The following is a 16,962-nucleotide window of genomic DNA, read 5'->3' as shown; positions in this document are numbered from 1 at the left end:
TGTTTAGCTCGTTCAACCTCAACACATCTGTAGCTACCGGAGGGCCGTCAGGCAGCCATTATTGAACGTCTAATATAATTGAATCTTACACTGAGACAATTTGCAAGTTGAATCTTACACTTTAAGCTGAGACACTTGCAAGTTTTTCAAATTTAACAACATAGTAAGTTTCGCTTCATCGTAACTAAAAAAGGCCCAGATTAGCAGACTGCGTACGTGTGTCGCTAGCTCCCGGCTATCCGTTAGCGTATATACTAGAGCTATCGATGCGGTGCAGGCCTCTATGCAGGGCATATTTTCCATCGTAAACTCTATCGTTTAGTCATTATACGGTTGCTTCAATAAATGATATTGTACCTTTTCGAGAACTCTTTGAATAGTGTGTATGTGTGTGTGTGTGTGTGTGCGGACATAATCTATAGCTAGATAATTAAAAATAGAACAATTTAATTTTTGTGTAATAACGGAACGAAACGAAACGATAGTAGTTCTAATGATACAACAAAACACAAGTAGCTAGCCCACGAGAGTGGATAAAATCAATTCGTTTGTCTAGCCAAGATCGCGTAATTTGTGACGCAAACGTTTTTTTTTTCCTGCTTGACCTCTTCATGTGATCAACTGAAACTTTCTATGCCTCAAAATTAAAAATGTTCCCTTCTGCTATCCCTTATGAGACTGCTAGATTAAGTATTAGTGCATAAAGTGGACTACTTTGGCCCCCTTCATGGCAGTTATGTGTTTGACCCGCTTTTTAGGGCGAATACATCTGGTTCGATCTCTGGAATGGTTTGAACGATACCCAAAACAGGAGTTCAAGCCTATATCAATACGAGCGGGATTCTCTATGAAGTGGTCATAGCTGCCATCGTATAAATTGAGATAACTCATTACAAATCGAGACTGATAGTAAGTTACTTATGCGCACCCAATATGTCTGAACTAAGATGACGGCATTAGCGGTAAATCATTCGCTTATTTGAAAATCCGCGCCGTATCATGATTCGTGTAGTGTTTGTTTAAAGTTATTTGTCTGTGGGTTCAGGATTCATTGTTACATTTGATATCATATCCCAATACGGCAGTTGAGAAGGGGTCGTATTTTATCTAGGTTATTAAATTATGTTAAAATTATAATATTATGTATTTTCGAAGTAGTTTATGAAGTAATAAATATTTTATAACTTTTCAAGCTAGAGCCCATATTGTGTCTAGTCTGCGATGGGTCTTCAATGCACGCCCCTGCACTATCCGTTTCAGCCATATCATTTGAGGTCTGGTTTATTAGGAGAAATGCCGATCTCTGACCACAACGCGTAACAAAGAGATCGTCGTTTAGGTCATGATCGGCACTAAACCACAGCATCGTTAATATGTTAAGTTTCGTGCCATGAAAGGCCCATAGAGAATTTCTATGAAGCAAAATGCGCTTTAACTTTGACAGGTTTTAAATAAGTAACCCCCATGTACAATAAAGGATAGCACCTATTTTTAGAACAAAGCTTCACGAACGCGGCCCACATGCACAAATGCTAAAAAAAATGCAAAGACATCATTAAAGATTAGTGGTACAACATATGTGCCTTACTGATTAACACATTAATCAAGTGTATCCGTAAGGCTCCATTTTAGATCAAATATTTTGTAAGGGTTGACCATAAGCTATGGTGTACAGTCTGTTCGATCCTCCGGTTACGTATAATCATTTTACATGAAACTTCTTGCATGCAGAAACTAATAGGTACCAAATAGGTGGTAAAAGTGTTGGAAAAAAAAGGCTGGGTAAAAGGATTGTCACTTTTCAGTAAACATTAAATTCAATTCTTATCCCTTATGGCAGGCCATTCTGTTTAAAGCGAACAACTTGGCGAGAGCAAATGTTGGCACGGTCCATAGCTTGGCAAACAAATGCGTACAAAATTTTGAAGAAAAAAGAAATTGTCTTCCTATTATCTCCCAATTCAATGACCGACCAACTAAAAACAACACTGTTGGCACAGATTGATGTTACGTGCGAGAACGTGGTGATGTGTTTACATAAAACTATAACCATTCACACATTTGTCGAACGTAAATTGTAGCTGCCCTGTAATGCGTTCAAGGCACCGTTAACAGCTACGGTCCGTTATACAGAGCAGGCAACGTCCGCGTTAGTTAAGTACGATTGTCTTACCATACCTAAACGAGTTCATGTCGTATTTTATTTATTATGAAGACAATTTATTCCAATTGGACCTTGTTAAGGCTCAAAAGCGGTACGGACTATGCCCCTGGCAAGGCAAGAAAAAAGTTCGAGGGATGGAGGAGGTAAGGAGAAGAGTCGACGAACGAAATTTCTCTTTGAGCTCTCCTTGAAGGAAGGCCAGATCACACTAAGAAAAGAAGATGTTAACTAGTGGTCAATGGGGTTACACGAACGACCGGTTGGAAAAAGAACGCAAAGTAGCAACAACTGAATTGTCGTGATAAAAAACCGTCTGCATTTTGGAGCATCTGATAAAGATAAGGGTCAGCCTCTCAAGATCACTTTCTTATTGTTACCGCTACACAAAACATCAATCATTCATTTCGATATCGAATTTTTTGTATCGACATAGCTTTTGTATTATAATTGTAATTCATCACTGCGAGGCTAACTGGGCACAAACTTTGCTCATTGAAGACCTAATATCATGAGGAAAAACGCATCGATCTGATATATTGGTATCATATCCATCGATAGTTTAAAGTATCGATGTTTACTTGGGTTAATTTGCTTTGTTACTCGGCGTCGTTCAGATCTGGCTCTATCCATAGAGCTCAGAGAAAAACGTCCCACGTTTCGAAATGACAAGTGTCAGAAATTACCACCGACGACTACTGCTACAGAATGCTCCAGATGTAGATATCTCATTGTTCCTATTCTCACATTTCTCAAGTGTTTCAATCTTGATACTTAGAAGCGCTAATTGCCTACGAGTCCACTTGACTTGACCATGTCGCTAGCTTATCGCGCGTAAAGAAATTATCCTATCATATCTAGTGAGATGTCCTTATCTAGACAGCATTGGACTAGAAACATCTCTCACTGATGACGTGTACTCTACAGCGGTACATTTATCTGGCAAAAGATCCTACGTTATGGAAAGCAAAAAGGCCTTTTACGATAAATGTCATGGTTTATTTTGAGTAAATGCAGACGAGCATGTTGTTTTGACCTCTGAGTTTGCCTTGAAATACAGTTCCTATCATAAGGTTGGCGTCAACCTAAACACATGGTCAGTTAAGTAGATGCGCCGCGTGCAAGCGGGAAGTATTACCGGGTCAAAGAGGAATGCCCGCCATTTTGTCGTCTAATATTCGATATAATTGGGCTTTCGGCGATACATTCAACTACCTGTCTCCTATCCATAGAGTAATTTAAAAGCATTTGAGCGTGTGATTTGTATTTCACGAGCGGGTTTAAGTCAGTGCTGTGTTCTTTTGTGGCATCCAATGCTACAGAGCGTACCTCATATTCTGTGTCAAAACCAAAGTCCACAGCTCATAAAAACTGCTGACGCCCTAAACGGATTGTGAACCGTACCTGCAAGTGATACTAATGGCTTTCCAATAGACAAAAGGATTTTGGAAACAGCTCTTGTTCTGCGCATTGTCAAAGCGGCTACGGATGAAAACCTTGTGGCAGTGTAGATTAGCCTTAGCGAGGGCGCACGTGTCTCGATGGTAGCGTAGTGGGTAACGCATTTGCGTGCAAATCCTAGAGATGTGTTGTGGTGTAGGTTCGAACCCCAGCAAAGACAGACTTCGTTTCGTGGTAAGAGCCGGAGGTTAAACTCGAGACACATAAAGGAGGACAAGTAGACATCTCAAGCTTTAGAGTCGAAGAGATTCACATCAAAGGTTGTGCGCCGAAGGACCTGAGTTTTCAGCACTTGCAGACCAGTCTAGTCGAATCTATTTCAATATGGACGTGGTATCGCTTCATAGGAAAACCAAAATTAAGGAAGGCTACAAGATGGAGTGTAAAAGCTTATATTTCGTTGTGATTTTTTTCAACGTTCTGGGAACTATGTATTACGAATTCACGCCAGATGCTTCTACAGTAATTTGGTGATATCTCTAAGAAGTTTTAAGGACGTTTTGTAATGTTTTCTGTACGGTAAATAGACCTGAACCTTAAAAGAACAACTGGTGGGTTTTCTACCGCGATAGTGCGACGGCTGACACGTCGCTATTTGTAACGCGTTGTTCGTAAAAAGATTGAACGGCTTTTCGTCTTAACCCATGTATCCATCGAATGTAGCCCCCGTTGGTTCTTCCTTTAGCTAAAGCCATGAAAACACCTGGAACGCAAAAACTTTGAGACAATCGAAATATCCAAGTGCAAACAAAAGCGAAGCTATGTTACTACCCACGGTTAAACTCGAAGATTTTTATAGACCATAAAAAAACAAACTGTTGCACACGTTCCTAAGGGGAATGGCCGGGATCTGTATTATTGAGATACGTGCAGATAGTACAGTGCCAAAATTCCGACTCTTTTTGACCCATCGTGGTGTAGGGTGATCATGAAGTAAAGCCGTATTTATCGAGGGAACAAGTTAATTGGTTTAGCTAATAACAAGTCTTTTATAGCGCAGCAAAAAGGAGCTATTTCCGATATTAGGGTCCGGAATTATCAGGAGTAACAGCCTCCGGAAGCACAAAAAAAGCGGTTATATAAATGAACAGCGAAAATAGCTGTTAGTTATGCACTCGAATTGAAAATAATGGGGGTACATAGGGCTGAGAGCAACAGCAAGTTCATATATATATATATATATATATATATATAGCACTAATTTTTGAAAGACTTTGGTTCGCTACAATGGCCAGCGTGTACAGCCTGAGATTGTTTAACGAATGGTTCGATCTTTTACTGTACCTAAAAATCATCACACACCAGATCGAAACGTGGAAGTTGTTCTAATATTAGTTTCGCTTTAGACACATGTTAATTGGCGAAACAATTATTTCCCAAACTGATATTAAGCACTATATCCAGGTCCCTACTGGACGACCTACCTTTAGGCTCGATTTCTACCTCACAGATCCGCATATTCAATAAACAAATACGCCCCATTACGGTAACGTATTGATCCAGCTGCTGATTTCGCCCTATCTTTCTAAATGAGATCTAGAACATTGAAAGTACTAAGTTCTTCCAAGTGCTCCTCGATCTTATTAGCTTCAGTTTCGTATGCTCGATTTCAACAATGTCGTCACGAGGTCTTGTTCGAGTATAATAGTTTTCCGTACAATTTCACGTAGATATCTTCCCAGTGTGAATGTATTCACAGAGGTACATCATCATAGTAAATTTGTCTATTTAGCCTATTTATAATTATCCTAGCTGACATCGAGTAGAATGCTCAGCCTAACAAGCATGAGGATGCATTATGAGGGTAACTCGAACTGTCCGGGGTGATGTTTTGTCATAGAACTCTGTAAATGAAGCATTTGTCCGAGTGGGACCATGAGGCGCTGATCTTCATTGTAGTTCTACAAGTCAAGATTCAGTAGATATATATCTAAAAAGAATATGTAATAGTACGATAAATCAATCGACTGGTTTCATTGAAGGTGTGCAGTATAAAAGGAAGTATTTTGTTCCGTCTAACATGCACTACCAGTTTGGTGATTCAGAGTAATTAGTCGTAATGGATTGGAATGAACGAAAATTGTATTTGTTAAACTTGATTTTTTTTGTTCTAAGGTGAAATCGCCTAAACACATTTTATTATGGGCAACCATCTAGGAATTTACTTTACCATTTAGCACCCCTTGAACACAGAACTGCTGAGACGAGTTGGCTATAACAGAGAACTTTTTCTGTACAATCGAACCTTAGAACCTCAAGTAGAATCTTAGCAGAAATTTCCGAGACTTTTCTCCAAATCGGATCTACTGAGTGGGGTTCTAACTGATTCAACCGATAGAAAAGTTGATTACTTCAGGAAAGCCCGTCGCCGTTACGGTGCAGTGGTAATGCGTTCACCTACTAGCTTAAGGAGACACATGGTACTCGCTTTTCGTCGACACCGGTCTCTTCGAAGCTTGTTTTGACAGTTTACTAGCAGGTTGTATGTCGCTAGTACCAAAACGATCAGCGGATTGTAGGATTTTCCTAGCATCGATACATACGAGAAAGCTTTTCATTTTTTTAATTTATTTACTGAGTTATATCACTTTTCAAGGGTAGAGCTTGAGTTTTAAAATGCCCCATAGAATAAACGATTTAATCAAAACAATAACTAGCTCTATCTCATTTATAGCGATTCTTGGCATTGCGTCGGGTTGTTGTCCACCGTTTTTCATTGATCGCGCACACAACACCGCAGAAACGTTGAAACGCGAATAAGAACCTTCTTGCTCATTGATGAAGATCTAATGCATACACAGAATGGCATGATCATCTAATAGGGTACCTCATTCAAATGAAGCCTATTTGTATTTGTCCTTTCTCTCGCTCTACAATTTGACTCTTTTGCAGATCTTACAGTATTTTCCTAATGATAGCACATAACAGATGGTCCTGCCTTATGACTTTGTGCCTCCAATAAGCCTTTCGTCTTGCAATGTATCTGCGGGGAAATCAAGAGCCCCAGCAAAGAGATGAGTTGTGTGCTTTATGGAATTGAGTTATAATAAAATTAACTTAATTTTCATAATAAACGCATGTAAATATTTTTTGCATACTAAAAATTGGCAATGTGCACTTGGCTGCATCCCGTTAAAAAACGTTGTGGGTACGATTTTAGATAGTAGGAAGGTTAGCATTGCACACAGACAATGAAATTGGACTTGTCTCCTAATGATGTAAACGTGGAGTGATATAATTGATGTGCGGGGTTGACTGTGCTATATCAGTTTTTTTGTCGTAAGTTAGTTGTGTTTTCTAGCATGCACAGAAGCTCCTGTCTCCGCGTTCTTTTTAAGCAGCAAGATTTCATAGATTTTTAAAAATTAATATTGAAGATTGAATCGGTATCTACCCATATTTAATCCAATGTACCGAACATTCGTTTGCCTATGTTGCCCCATTGAAAAACTATAATTCTCGCACAGCTTTCGAAGTATGTCCCTTATCAAGGTGCAATCCGTGGCAAATGTGCCCGGCAATAAATCTTCCAAGCACCGTTTTCAATACAATAATTCCCCCTGGCTTTTTCTAGGAAGCTTGCTGGATCTCGTTATGGTTATTACAGACGGCCACGAAACATATCCTCCATACCGGAAACGAAGCCTATTAGTATTTCCTTTTTCCATTAATAAAAGAGCACCTTAGATGCCGAAAAGAAAAGCCCACAACCTGAAGTCAGGCATATATCCCCTTCCTAGTTGTACAACCTCTAGTAAAAATCGTTCGAGTAGCATCCAGCTTGCGTAAGCCCATCACAGACATGCCAAAGCTACGCAGGTAAAGCAAGGCGCGAGAATACGCCCAAAATGCCGGCCAACCTACTTTGGGAAAACCTCACTTTGTTTTACGTTTAAGCATGGGCACAAAAGGCGGGGGTCATCATGTTATGGTAAAAGCTTCAGACAAACCGAAACTTTATCCGCCTCAAGCTAGAGATTTCGCAGTATTTTCATCTGAAGATTCCACTAAAAAGCGTAGACGGATGGTTCTAGCCACTATGCGTTTTTTTACTAACGTTTCGCGTTCTGCACTAGGGCATAGTCGTAGAAATTATCTTTCGGCCGATTTAGATTCTTTTCACTAGAAGTGACCATGACGGGTAAGCTTTTCGCAATAGCCGCAGTCTTGCAGATGACACATTGTGTTTCACAAGACACTGGGCCATCGTGCGTTCTCCACTGCGAGCTTAAGGAACGCACCCGCGACCTTCATCCGTCTAAACGATTTGGTTTAACTGCAAGATAGTGGTAGGCGTCTCTGCTCCTGTCAAGAAAATTTGCATAGAGACATTTCATTGCTTTTCTCAAGCAATTTTACTGGAATACTATGCAGCCATTATGGGGACGGCGCGTTCGCACCCTATGGTGTACAAACGATTATATACGCGTTAGACAGTTCAGTTATACATGCAGACTATTCAGCCATAAACACAGTCAGCGGTAAAAATAATTAAACTTCTAAATGATAACGTACGACGCTCATTCAATGCTCGTAGCGATAACGACTTTGACGTGTTGACACCATTCAAATACTTTGAGAATAGTCAATTCTTTTTCCTCATCCGAGTTATATCCATTTAGAATAGATCAGAATCCGACACAGGCTACGCAGATCTTTTGTATCGGATCCTCAATACACGATTGCTGTTCGAAATCCGAACCATTTCTAATTTATATTCCGAATTATTTATAAACTATTTATTTTACCATGATGGCGGTAATTTTTCGTAAAGAATTAAAATAGTAAGTTCAGACGAAACAGAAAGCACAAGGAGAACTTACATATCTCGAAAGCTAAATGGAATGTAAACACTCCGTAGGTGTAGAACGTCGAACTTTTTTTTGTCACGCAAGTCGACAACAATCTGTACCTTAAGTTTATTCTCCGTACCTTATTATGTTTAGATGTGTGAGACGCGCATCAGATATAAAAAATAATTATTTTCGATTACTATGTAAGGAATATCCCGAGTAGAAAAAACATACATTTGTCAAGATGTAGTAATGCTTTAAAGGGTTATGTACGTGCAACTGACGAGCTTCTTTGAAAACTAAGTGGAAACAATTAATCTTGACCTATTCCGTAGCCTTTATATAGAGTGGATATTTAACTTGTATATCTTTTTCGACTGCGCGCTCGGCCGGCTTTGAACACGTTGTTTCTTTATACCATTAAGTTACCATAAGCTCAAGTTGATGTCCAACTTATATATAATACAAATCTACACACACGTGAATAGGCACGCCTGTCCACCGAGCCATTGTCAGGTACTGAATGTTTACCGATTGCACGGTGCGAAACATTTTAATATGTTTGGTACCTTTTGTTTTCAAAAATGCCGCTACAGTTGAATACCTTCCATTAGGTTAGGTTTTTGTCGCCAGCTGTTTTATGCATGGTATCACCTCAGCCGGCAGCATGACCCGGCCGTCCCCAAATGCGGCCTGATTGCGGAGTGGCCTGCACTTAAAGAGAAATGAAATCCTTAAAAAAAAGGCCAAATTCCATCTACTTTTAGCTTGAAAAAGGAACTACTTGAATTCCTATGGTTTATGCACCTATGTCCATATTCTATCCAAAAACGTAAGCCAGTCGGCGTAAAGAATACAAAGAGCCATTTCAAAGTTGCAGAAATAGGAAAAAGGGTAAACATTTCACGATTTGTAAGATAAATTGTTGAGGGGAACGTGTAAAGTATACGCTACGTATATATCGAGTATTCACCATCAGAAAAGTTGAGAATTCCCTATGGGTGTAAATATAGTATATAAATGTGTATGCAGCCTTTTTGATGATATAGCTGAGAACAGTTTACACACCGCTAAACCGCTGACAGCGTAAACATTAGTTAAAGTATCTTGTTCTATGTCTCGATGTTGTGCTACCTTCAGTGAGGTTGTTGGGATGACAGTAGAAACAAAAGATATTTGGTTATGCGATAAATGAGCATTATAAAATCATCGACGAATTTGATTGGAATAGGATATATATATATATATAGAAAATAAATATGTGAGATGAATACTATTCCGAAACCTACAGTGACCGCACAGCCTGAAAAACCTATTTACAGCTGCTTATGAAGGACACTGCGTGTTCTTCACTCAAGCTCGCTCCCGATAAATGAACGGCTGGCTTTTGGAAGTCTGAACGATGAAAGCAGTGAGTTATTTTGTACAGACTTAGACCCTTTGTAGGTCGAAGTAGTTAGATGAAGTCCACGATCTTACCGTTGGAACTCGACCATCTGGAAGCCATTTCACTGAAGAAGCAATTTCATTGCGCTTTTGTGTGGGGATTATTTGTAGGTTGGGTCCTAGAATGAGGCATGCTTAAAGGAACAGCAAGGATATCATCACTGCTGCAGCTGCCGCCGCGATCACGAAGCTCAGGCATTTAAATGAGGAGTCAGGTTTAAAGAAATGTACTAGATGTGCCGGGTATAAAAGCGGCGTTAGCGTCTCGAAGGGAACCGAGCAGTCCAAGCTAAGTACGTCTCGCACATCGTTTCCTTTTCTACATGTTTTTCGGACTTCTTCCACTCCGCGGTTGACTTTCAAACATAGTAGAGGAGAAAGGACAGCATATGTAAAGACGTACGTACTCACCATGCCTGTATCGCGTTCAATGGCAAAAGCAGAAAAGTGCAAAGGGCGGCGACAACTTTGACGCCCATTTATACCCCGACCAACATACAATGCAGAACACGTGTCTTGTAGCCGCCACCTAAAAGGAGGTGACATTTAAAAGGAGAATCTCTTATTGGTGCTACATGCATCTTTAGGGAACATATACCTGAAAAAAAGGCAACACTGTCACTTTTATTGTTTGGGTACGCGTGTCGGAAGGGTTTCAACGAGGTCGTATGGCACAGAATTTATATCCTGTACATATATATACGTAAGTGGTACGAAATTGAACGTTCAACATGGCTGAAATCTTCATGAATATTATTCAACGTATATATATATATAAATATAATACTTTTGACAAGTAACGTTATTTCTATGTTGAAACTGCAAACTTTTTAGACTACCCCCGTATTTAACTGTTGCGAGTCCTAGGACTACAACAACTCTAGTTTTGTCGCCTATTTAGCATAAATGATGCTTCCATTATCCGAATGGTGAGGCGGGCTCGCGCATTTTAACGGTATATTCAACGACGTTAAAGATTTTAAGTATTCCTGTGCTTATGGTTGTAACAAGAAAAAATACGTGCTTTTAACAAATTTATATTAAAAAATTCAAATACAGGTTCACTAATTCTTAGTTGTCCTCTTGAATAGAGTGATTTTTACTATAATCTGCTTTAAGGATTACACTTTAGTGCTGAACCAACACAGGGTGCAGAAAAATAAGATCGTGATACTCTTGTGCTAATGTCTCGAGAGAAGACCATTGAATCAATAGATTGACAAGAACGTCTTTTACTTTGTATGACACAACACACCCCTGTTTCTTACGTTTTTCAGCAATTGCTGAAACCAGCTCTTTACAAAGCAAATTATCCTTTACGGTGACAGGCTCATTTCTCATCTGTAAAAAGCTGAACAGAATTAGAGAAAATCATAGCTTTGCAAAACAAGCTTACATCACATTGCTTATATTCAGACTATTGTGTTGGGGTATGCCACCACATATCTAGTACTAGCGATGGATTCGCCAATGCAGCAGTTGCCTATACTTTCAGCCGCCTAAACTAAATATAGAAAAAAGCCTACCGACACACAATCCAATGTCATTATACGTTTCTGACACAATTTCACGAGGTCCACTTCTTGTCGAAGTTGTAACTAGTAAACTTCATCTGATACTATCAACATATGTTTAAAGTAGTTTGTCGATGGTTAACTTTTGACAAAGCTGTACTAACCTCTGCCTATACATTAGCTTTATTCCATTGGGATTAGTGTAGCAAGTTTAGAATATGGGACATGCGATCCCGACAAAAACTACAAAGTTTTCTCCAACTAAAAATTGCTATGAACCAACGATAAAGGAGCTTTGCATGCTGTGGAAGGCGTGCAAACAATTTATTATATGGTCCGATTAAATTTTGTTATTTATGTTTGTTTATGCAGCATAGGTTATGTTATAGCGGTACATCCTCTAAGACATTTTATTCTACTAGAATAATCAAGGTAGAACTTAGACTGCCTTTGACATTTATCTAGACGCAGTCATGCTTTCCAGCATAGATCAGTTGACAGGATAAAGCCCGTCTACAAAGCATTAGGCCCAATTTGATTGATCGTCAAATATATAATATCAACTTATATGCTAGGCAAGAATGCGTACCTATTCTGCTCCCTACGCAGTAAAAAGGCACCAGCCTTCTTTAAACGCTGGCCAGCTGTACGACCAAGTACACTAGTGGAAAAGTCACTCATTGAATTTGTTCCTTTTTTCCTTCGTACCTTGCTGACCCCATTGACAGTATAATATTCATCTGAAGACTAACACAAGGTCCAATCTATGCTTGCATAGCTTCATGTTCGACTATCGCGATATGATTCTGAATTGCAGCTTCTTCATCTTGTAAAGTGAACGTTGCTTACGAAAGCATCGCCCAACAATCATCGTCATGTGCATTATTTCAATTGAGCGCTGTGGTGATGGTAAGATTTTGTCGATACGACGCCTTCAGGCTTTCTGGTCAGCCAGGATTCCTGATATTCAAAGCGTCTGAGGTGCTCGAGGCAATAGGATGCCCACGATTACAGCGCAGTTCCCATATAAGCTTTTGGTGGGAAAAGAAAAAAAGAGCGATACGTGAATGATGGTTAATGAGTTAAATGAAACATTTGCACAAGGTTAGATGTATCTGAAAAAAACTAGATACATGGATTAGACGACGCGGATGATCCATAGCCCCACGCGGATAAAACTCGTTGCTAGCCCTCAGGAAAGCTACCTAAAAAATAACTCTATCGTCACTTTGAGTTCGACATTCAAACATGCACGGAAGAGGATTGTCGGTGGAGCCAAAAACGATCTTATACATTTAGTGGATTTCCGGAGTGCAGTGATTTAGTGAGGGTTCTACATGTACAGTACATAAAACTGCCAAAAAATATCACAATAGCTTTCGTAGGAAGGCTGATAAGACGCCCAGACCCCCCCCCCCCCAGTTAAAAGCGTAAAACACCAACTGACGAAATTTTCGGGGTAATTAGCATACATCTGGTGTTCTACAACTATTATTTGTTTTTAGCGCCCCATTAATCGCTTTTTAGCATAAATCACAGTGTCTTGTCTAGGTCTAAAGATGTTGTCATCAGAGTTTAATATCGATATATATACCTACGAATTATAGGAAACCGACCAAACAAACGCGGACATGTTATAATGTACACTGATCCTATAGTCGCACTTAGTGCAGCAATTGTGGCGCCTATATATATATTTTGCCATGCTGTTTTGTCGAGCGTGGTCTATACGGAAATGAAGGTTTAGTCCTTATCAAGGATCAGCAGGTCTACGTGTAGCCTAATATGTTATTTTGCGATTCAGTGACTCTACTTGCCTTGTAATAGAAATCCGGCTATTTCAAAGGTCACATTTCTATCAATTCATTTAGTTTATAAGTCTTTATCACAAAATTATACTTGTGTTTTGTTGATATACTTCCTCCGTTACATATGATAAAATTAGAACAATAGAAAATTATTTTATGCGTTTTTTACGTCGTCGTTAAATTAGATCGGCTAACCTGATTAATTACTAGCCAAGGCCTCCTCGTTAGGATTGTGTTCGAGTGTATAAATCTTAAGATATCAAATATGATGTGATATCCTGTAACTTTATTTTTATAACTTATACTACTTATAACCGAGCGTTTAACCATACGTAAAAGAGTGAAAAATTGAAAGGTTCATCGGTAAACTCCTAGGACGTTCATGCACTTTCTATTGTAGCCACGTTAGCGGCAGCACTAACAGCTCTCTTATTGGCTGCGTAATGATGTGGCTATTGAACAGTGTTTAGGATAACACATCTATATACAAAACGGTTAGGAAACCGTTTTGTATATAGGTTCATAATTACGCATATCTATTTTATGTTGCAGTATTTTTCCTCGCAGAAGAACATGTTCAAGAGATTGAAAAACACACCCTTGCTGTGGCAATCAGGACCGACGCCTTTTTTAAAAGGCAAATTGGTACTTGTCACGCAATATCGTAGAAAGAGAAATCGTTAGCTTCTATAAATTTCTGAGTTCTGGACAAACAGAAGCTTATAGTGCGTATATAACAGCTCAAAACAGCTAACCGCTAAAAATATAGACTGCATAAATTCTAGGTCTCAACAACAAGGACATTGCGCTTACATCGAAACAGCTCTAAATCTCGAATTTTCTAAATCTGCATAGAAGATTATCGGTTCATTTAATTCGTGGTAGCAATGACTGACTGGTATATTATATGTAAATTAATAATAAGCAATGGCTGTGCGTAGGGAGTATAGCAGTTCCTAAATAATGCTTTTTGCCTTTCCGTGTAACCATCGGTAAGAGCGCCATGCAGGAATCGTTGCTTGTCACGATCGCTTGTACTTATCGACGTTATCTGTTACCGATGTTATTATACACTCTATTCAGGCAGTACGAGCTTCCATCTTGTTTTTTCGTGGATAGTTAAAGTTCATCTCTTCGATAGTTAAAGTTCGCATCTTGAGTTACTTTGCCGATTCAGCTTGAGGTTAATATACCGTCACACACAAGATTTCGTTAGATGTCGAGCGGTTGCTGACCCCCTATCCAAATAGACCGCGCCCGAAAACGAAAAACGTGACGTATAGAATTGTCTTAGTAACATCACTAGCTCTATGGGTGTATGCATTCACTTCAAGTGATCCAATTTGAGTAAACATACTAGGAAACTGCCAATATTTCAGTATATATATATATGCGCACGGAAGCGTGATGCGGAATCATCCACATAATATTTCGGCTATAGAATATATTTCCTCTTGGGCTGATTCAAATCCCTGATACAATAAATAAATATAAAAAGCTCCTTTACTCAAACAAGTTTTGTAGTATGTGCTGCAAGGTATGTGCCAAAACAAATGTGTACTTGGACTAAATCGATACTTAAGTGAAGCTAATGAGCTTAACACGTATTTGTCAGGGATCTATTACTTATAACGATACGAGTTTTTGTTCCGGTACGACTCCTAATATTTCTCTTGAAGACGAACCCATAGCGACGACTCTGCTATCCAACAGTATACGCTCGTTTACATTCGCGCCTGTTTATGCGATCGAAGCTGGTATCCCTTTGCATGAATTGTCCAGCCTTTGTCGCCTTAAAAATGTTCTAAATAATAGAGATTTTTCGATATCGACCCTACAAAGCAATCTTAAATGAGTACTGGGCGTAGAACTCGAAACATTTATATATGTGTATCCAATGTATAGGATATCTGAGAGGTAATTTAAATTGCATCTAATTCGTAAATCTTCGTTCAGTTTTGGCAAGTAATGATGCGTGCTACCCCGTTTGGCATTTTTGCCAAGATCGTGTACTAGACCAAAGATGATACGTTTCTTTATTACAATACAACTTAGGCACCGAACAATCATCCGGTTGATACCAGCATCTGTATCAGTTTTTTTCTTTATAGATCTTCTACTTGTAGTATTAGGGGCTGATTGTTCTGCTGCTCTATCGTATTAATATATCTGGATAAAGGATTCTTCTTGTTGGCCTTGAAGACTGTTTCCATTAAATTACTATATTGAGTAACCGCCTGCGTGGCATACTCTCACAGTACTATAGCATTCAACGCAAATGTTAGTCGTAACAACGTTAAGAGTAATTGTTGCTTCAAAAGTCCGTTATATACTAGTACATCTTGACTGCGGCGGCTTGCTTCGATGAAATTAAATAAACATTTTTGAGATGTTTTTTCTCTAAGCAGGCTCGAAGAAGGACCTTTAGAACGGCGTGTTATTAAGCTATAAACTACAAATCGCTACGTTCGCTAACACACAAGTGCGGCCTTGACGTCAGGCATAATTTTTGCGCCCGCCTAGCCGCCAGTTTGCTGTAGAGTCCCTATGAGGCTGACTTGGCCAAGATAACAGCGTTTACCTGTCGTTTTATAGGTGGGTAAAATTGCCTGTGGTAGTAAGCACGAGCCAGTTGACTGGCAATCAGCAGAGACTGATCGTTCAAGATTTTAATGTGGGACCTTACCCATCGACTGCCTCGGGCACCCGCATTTTTATGATTGCTTGGTAAGAACTGATGTAGGTCGAAAATGAAAAAAATAGTCCTCGACGAGATTGAGTACGTTTTATCTGGTGTTGGTAGCCTGAGTAGTGCTTTAGAAAGTGTATAGCTTATAACATGTCTGTTTTGCTCGATAAAAACTGCATTTTGGAGGTCGAGTTCTTTTCTTGCTGCTTCTCTCGTTGAAGTCGTATTGTGCGTACCTTTAAAGGAAACCTCTGCTTTAACTTTCTATGGAAACTGGGAGAAACAACGCAGTAATGACAACCTCTTTACCTAGACGACGTCACCACCCCTATAGAATAAAACGCATAGATTTTTATTGCAAATATAAGCAGCCAGAACCTCTGAGAAGTCCATTTTAGGAATAAAGGGGTTCGAAATAGCTTATCTCAACAAATCCCGTATGTTTTATTCTATTAAAGATAAGGCGTTCCCCCCCCCCCCACGACTCACTTTGAAAACCTATGAAATCTGCAGAACTTGCCGTTCCCTTATTTGCGTACACCCCATCAGAGCAGCAGCAAAAATTTACGAACTATTCGCAAGCGTGTTTAGGGACCGATAACTTCTACACGTACGATATATATATATATGTCGTACTGCACACCGTATATACTAGTTTTATTTGAGCTAAGTAGTTACGAGGCTGACTTTCGGTCGAATTCTCAAGGAATACTAGTGGTGATCGTCGGATATGTATATCCGAACGCAACTCGATGCCATATATTTTCCTTACCTTAGCACATCGATAACAAGTTATTTTTCTTTTTCAAAACAAAATTATATGTTCTTAGGTGATTGCGAAAAGATGAAAAAAAAAATACGTATTTATGAGCCTATAACTCGAAATATATATTCCATCGGTGGCTGCGGATAATTTATATTGACTTGAAGTTTCTTAACGGTTGAACAGCTACAGAGGGCCTAGTGCAGACGAGTCAACTGTATAATTAGGATTCTCGTATGGTAAATGATAAAAAGTTAACCAAAAACACGAAGGAAAATGAATAAAGCCCATAAATATGGTTGTACAACAAAATACATAGGTGATATT

At 39.2% G+C, this 16,962-nt stretch overlaps 1 long non-coding RNA gene across 1 annotated transcript in view; it reads right to left on the bottom strand.

The window, feature by feature from the left end:
* Nucleotides 1–16,962, bottom strand: part of LOC147754361 (uncharacterized) — a 61,147-nt gene that overhangs the window by 31,326 nt on the left and 12,859 nt on the right. Inside the window, exons 2-3 of the long non-coding RNA XR_015316945.1 lie at nucleotides 10,273–10,390; nucleotides 8,985–9,124 (exon numbers count right to left, since the gene is read on the bottom strand). This is a non-coding gene — a long non-coding RNA (uncharacterized LOC147754361). The remainder of the gene's footprint in view (nucleotides 1–8,984; nucleotides 9,125–10,272; nucleotides 10,391–16,962) is intronic.

This window comes from Varroa destructor, unplaced genomic scaffold, assembly GCF_002443255.2.
Source record: "Varroa destructor unplaced genomic scaffold, Vdes_3.0 BEIS01000007.1, whole genome shotgun sequence".
NCBI lineage: Eukaryota > Metazoa > Arthropoda > Arachnida > Mesostigmata > Varroidae > Varroa > Varroa destructor.
This window is presented reverse-complemented; position numbering and strand designations above follow the sequence as displayed.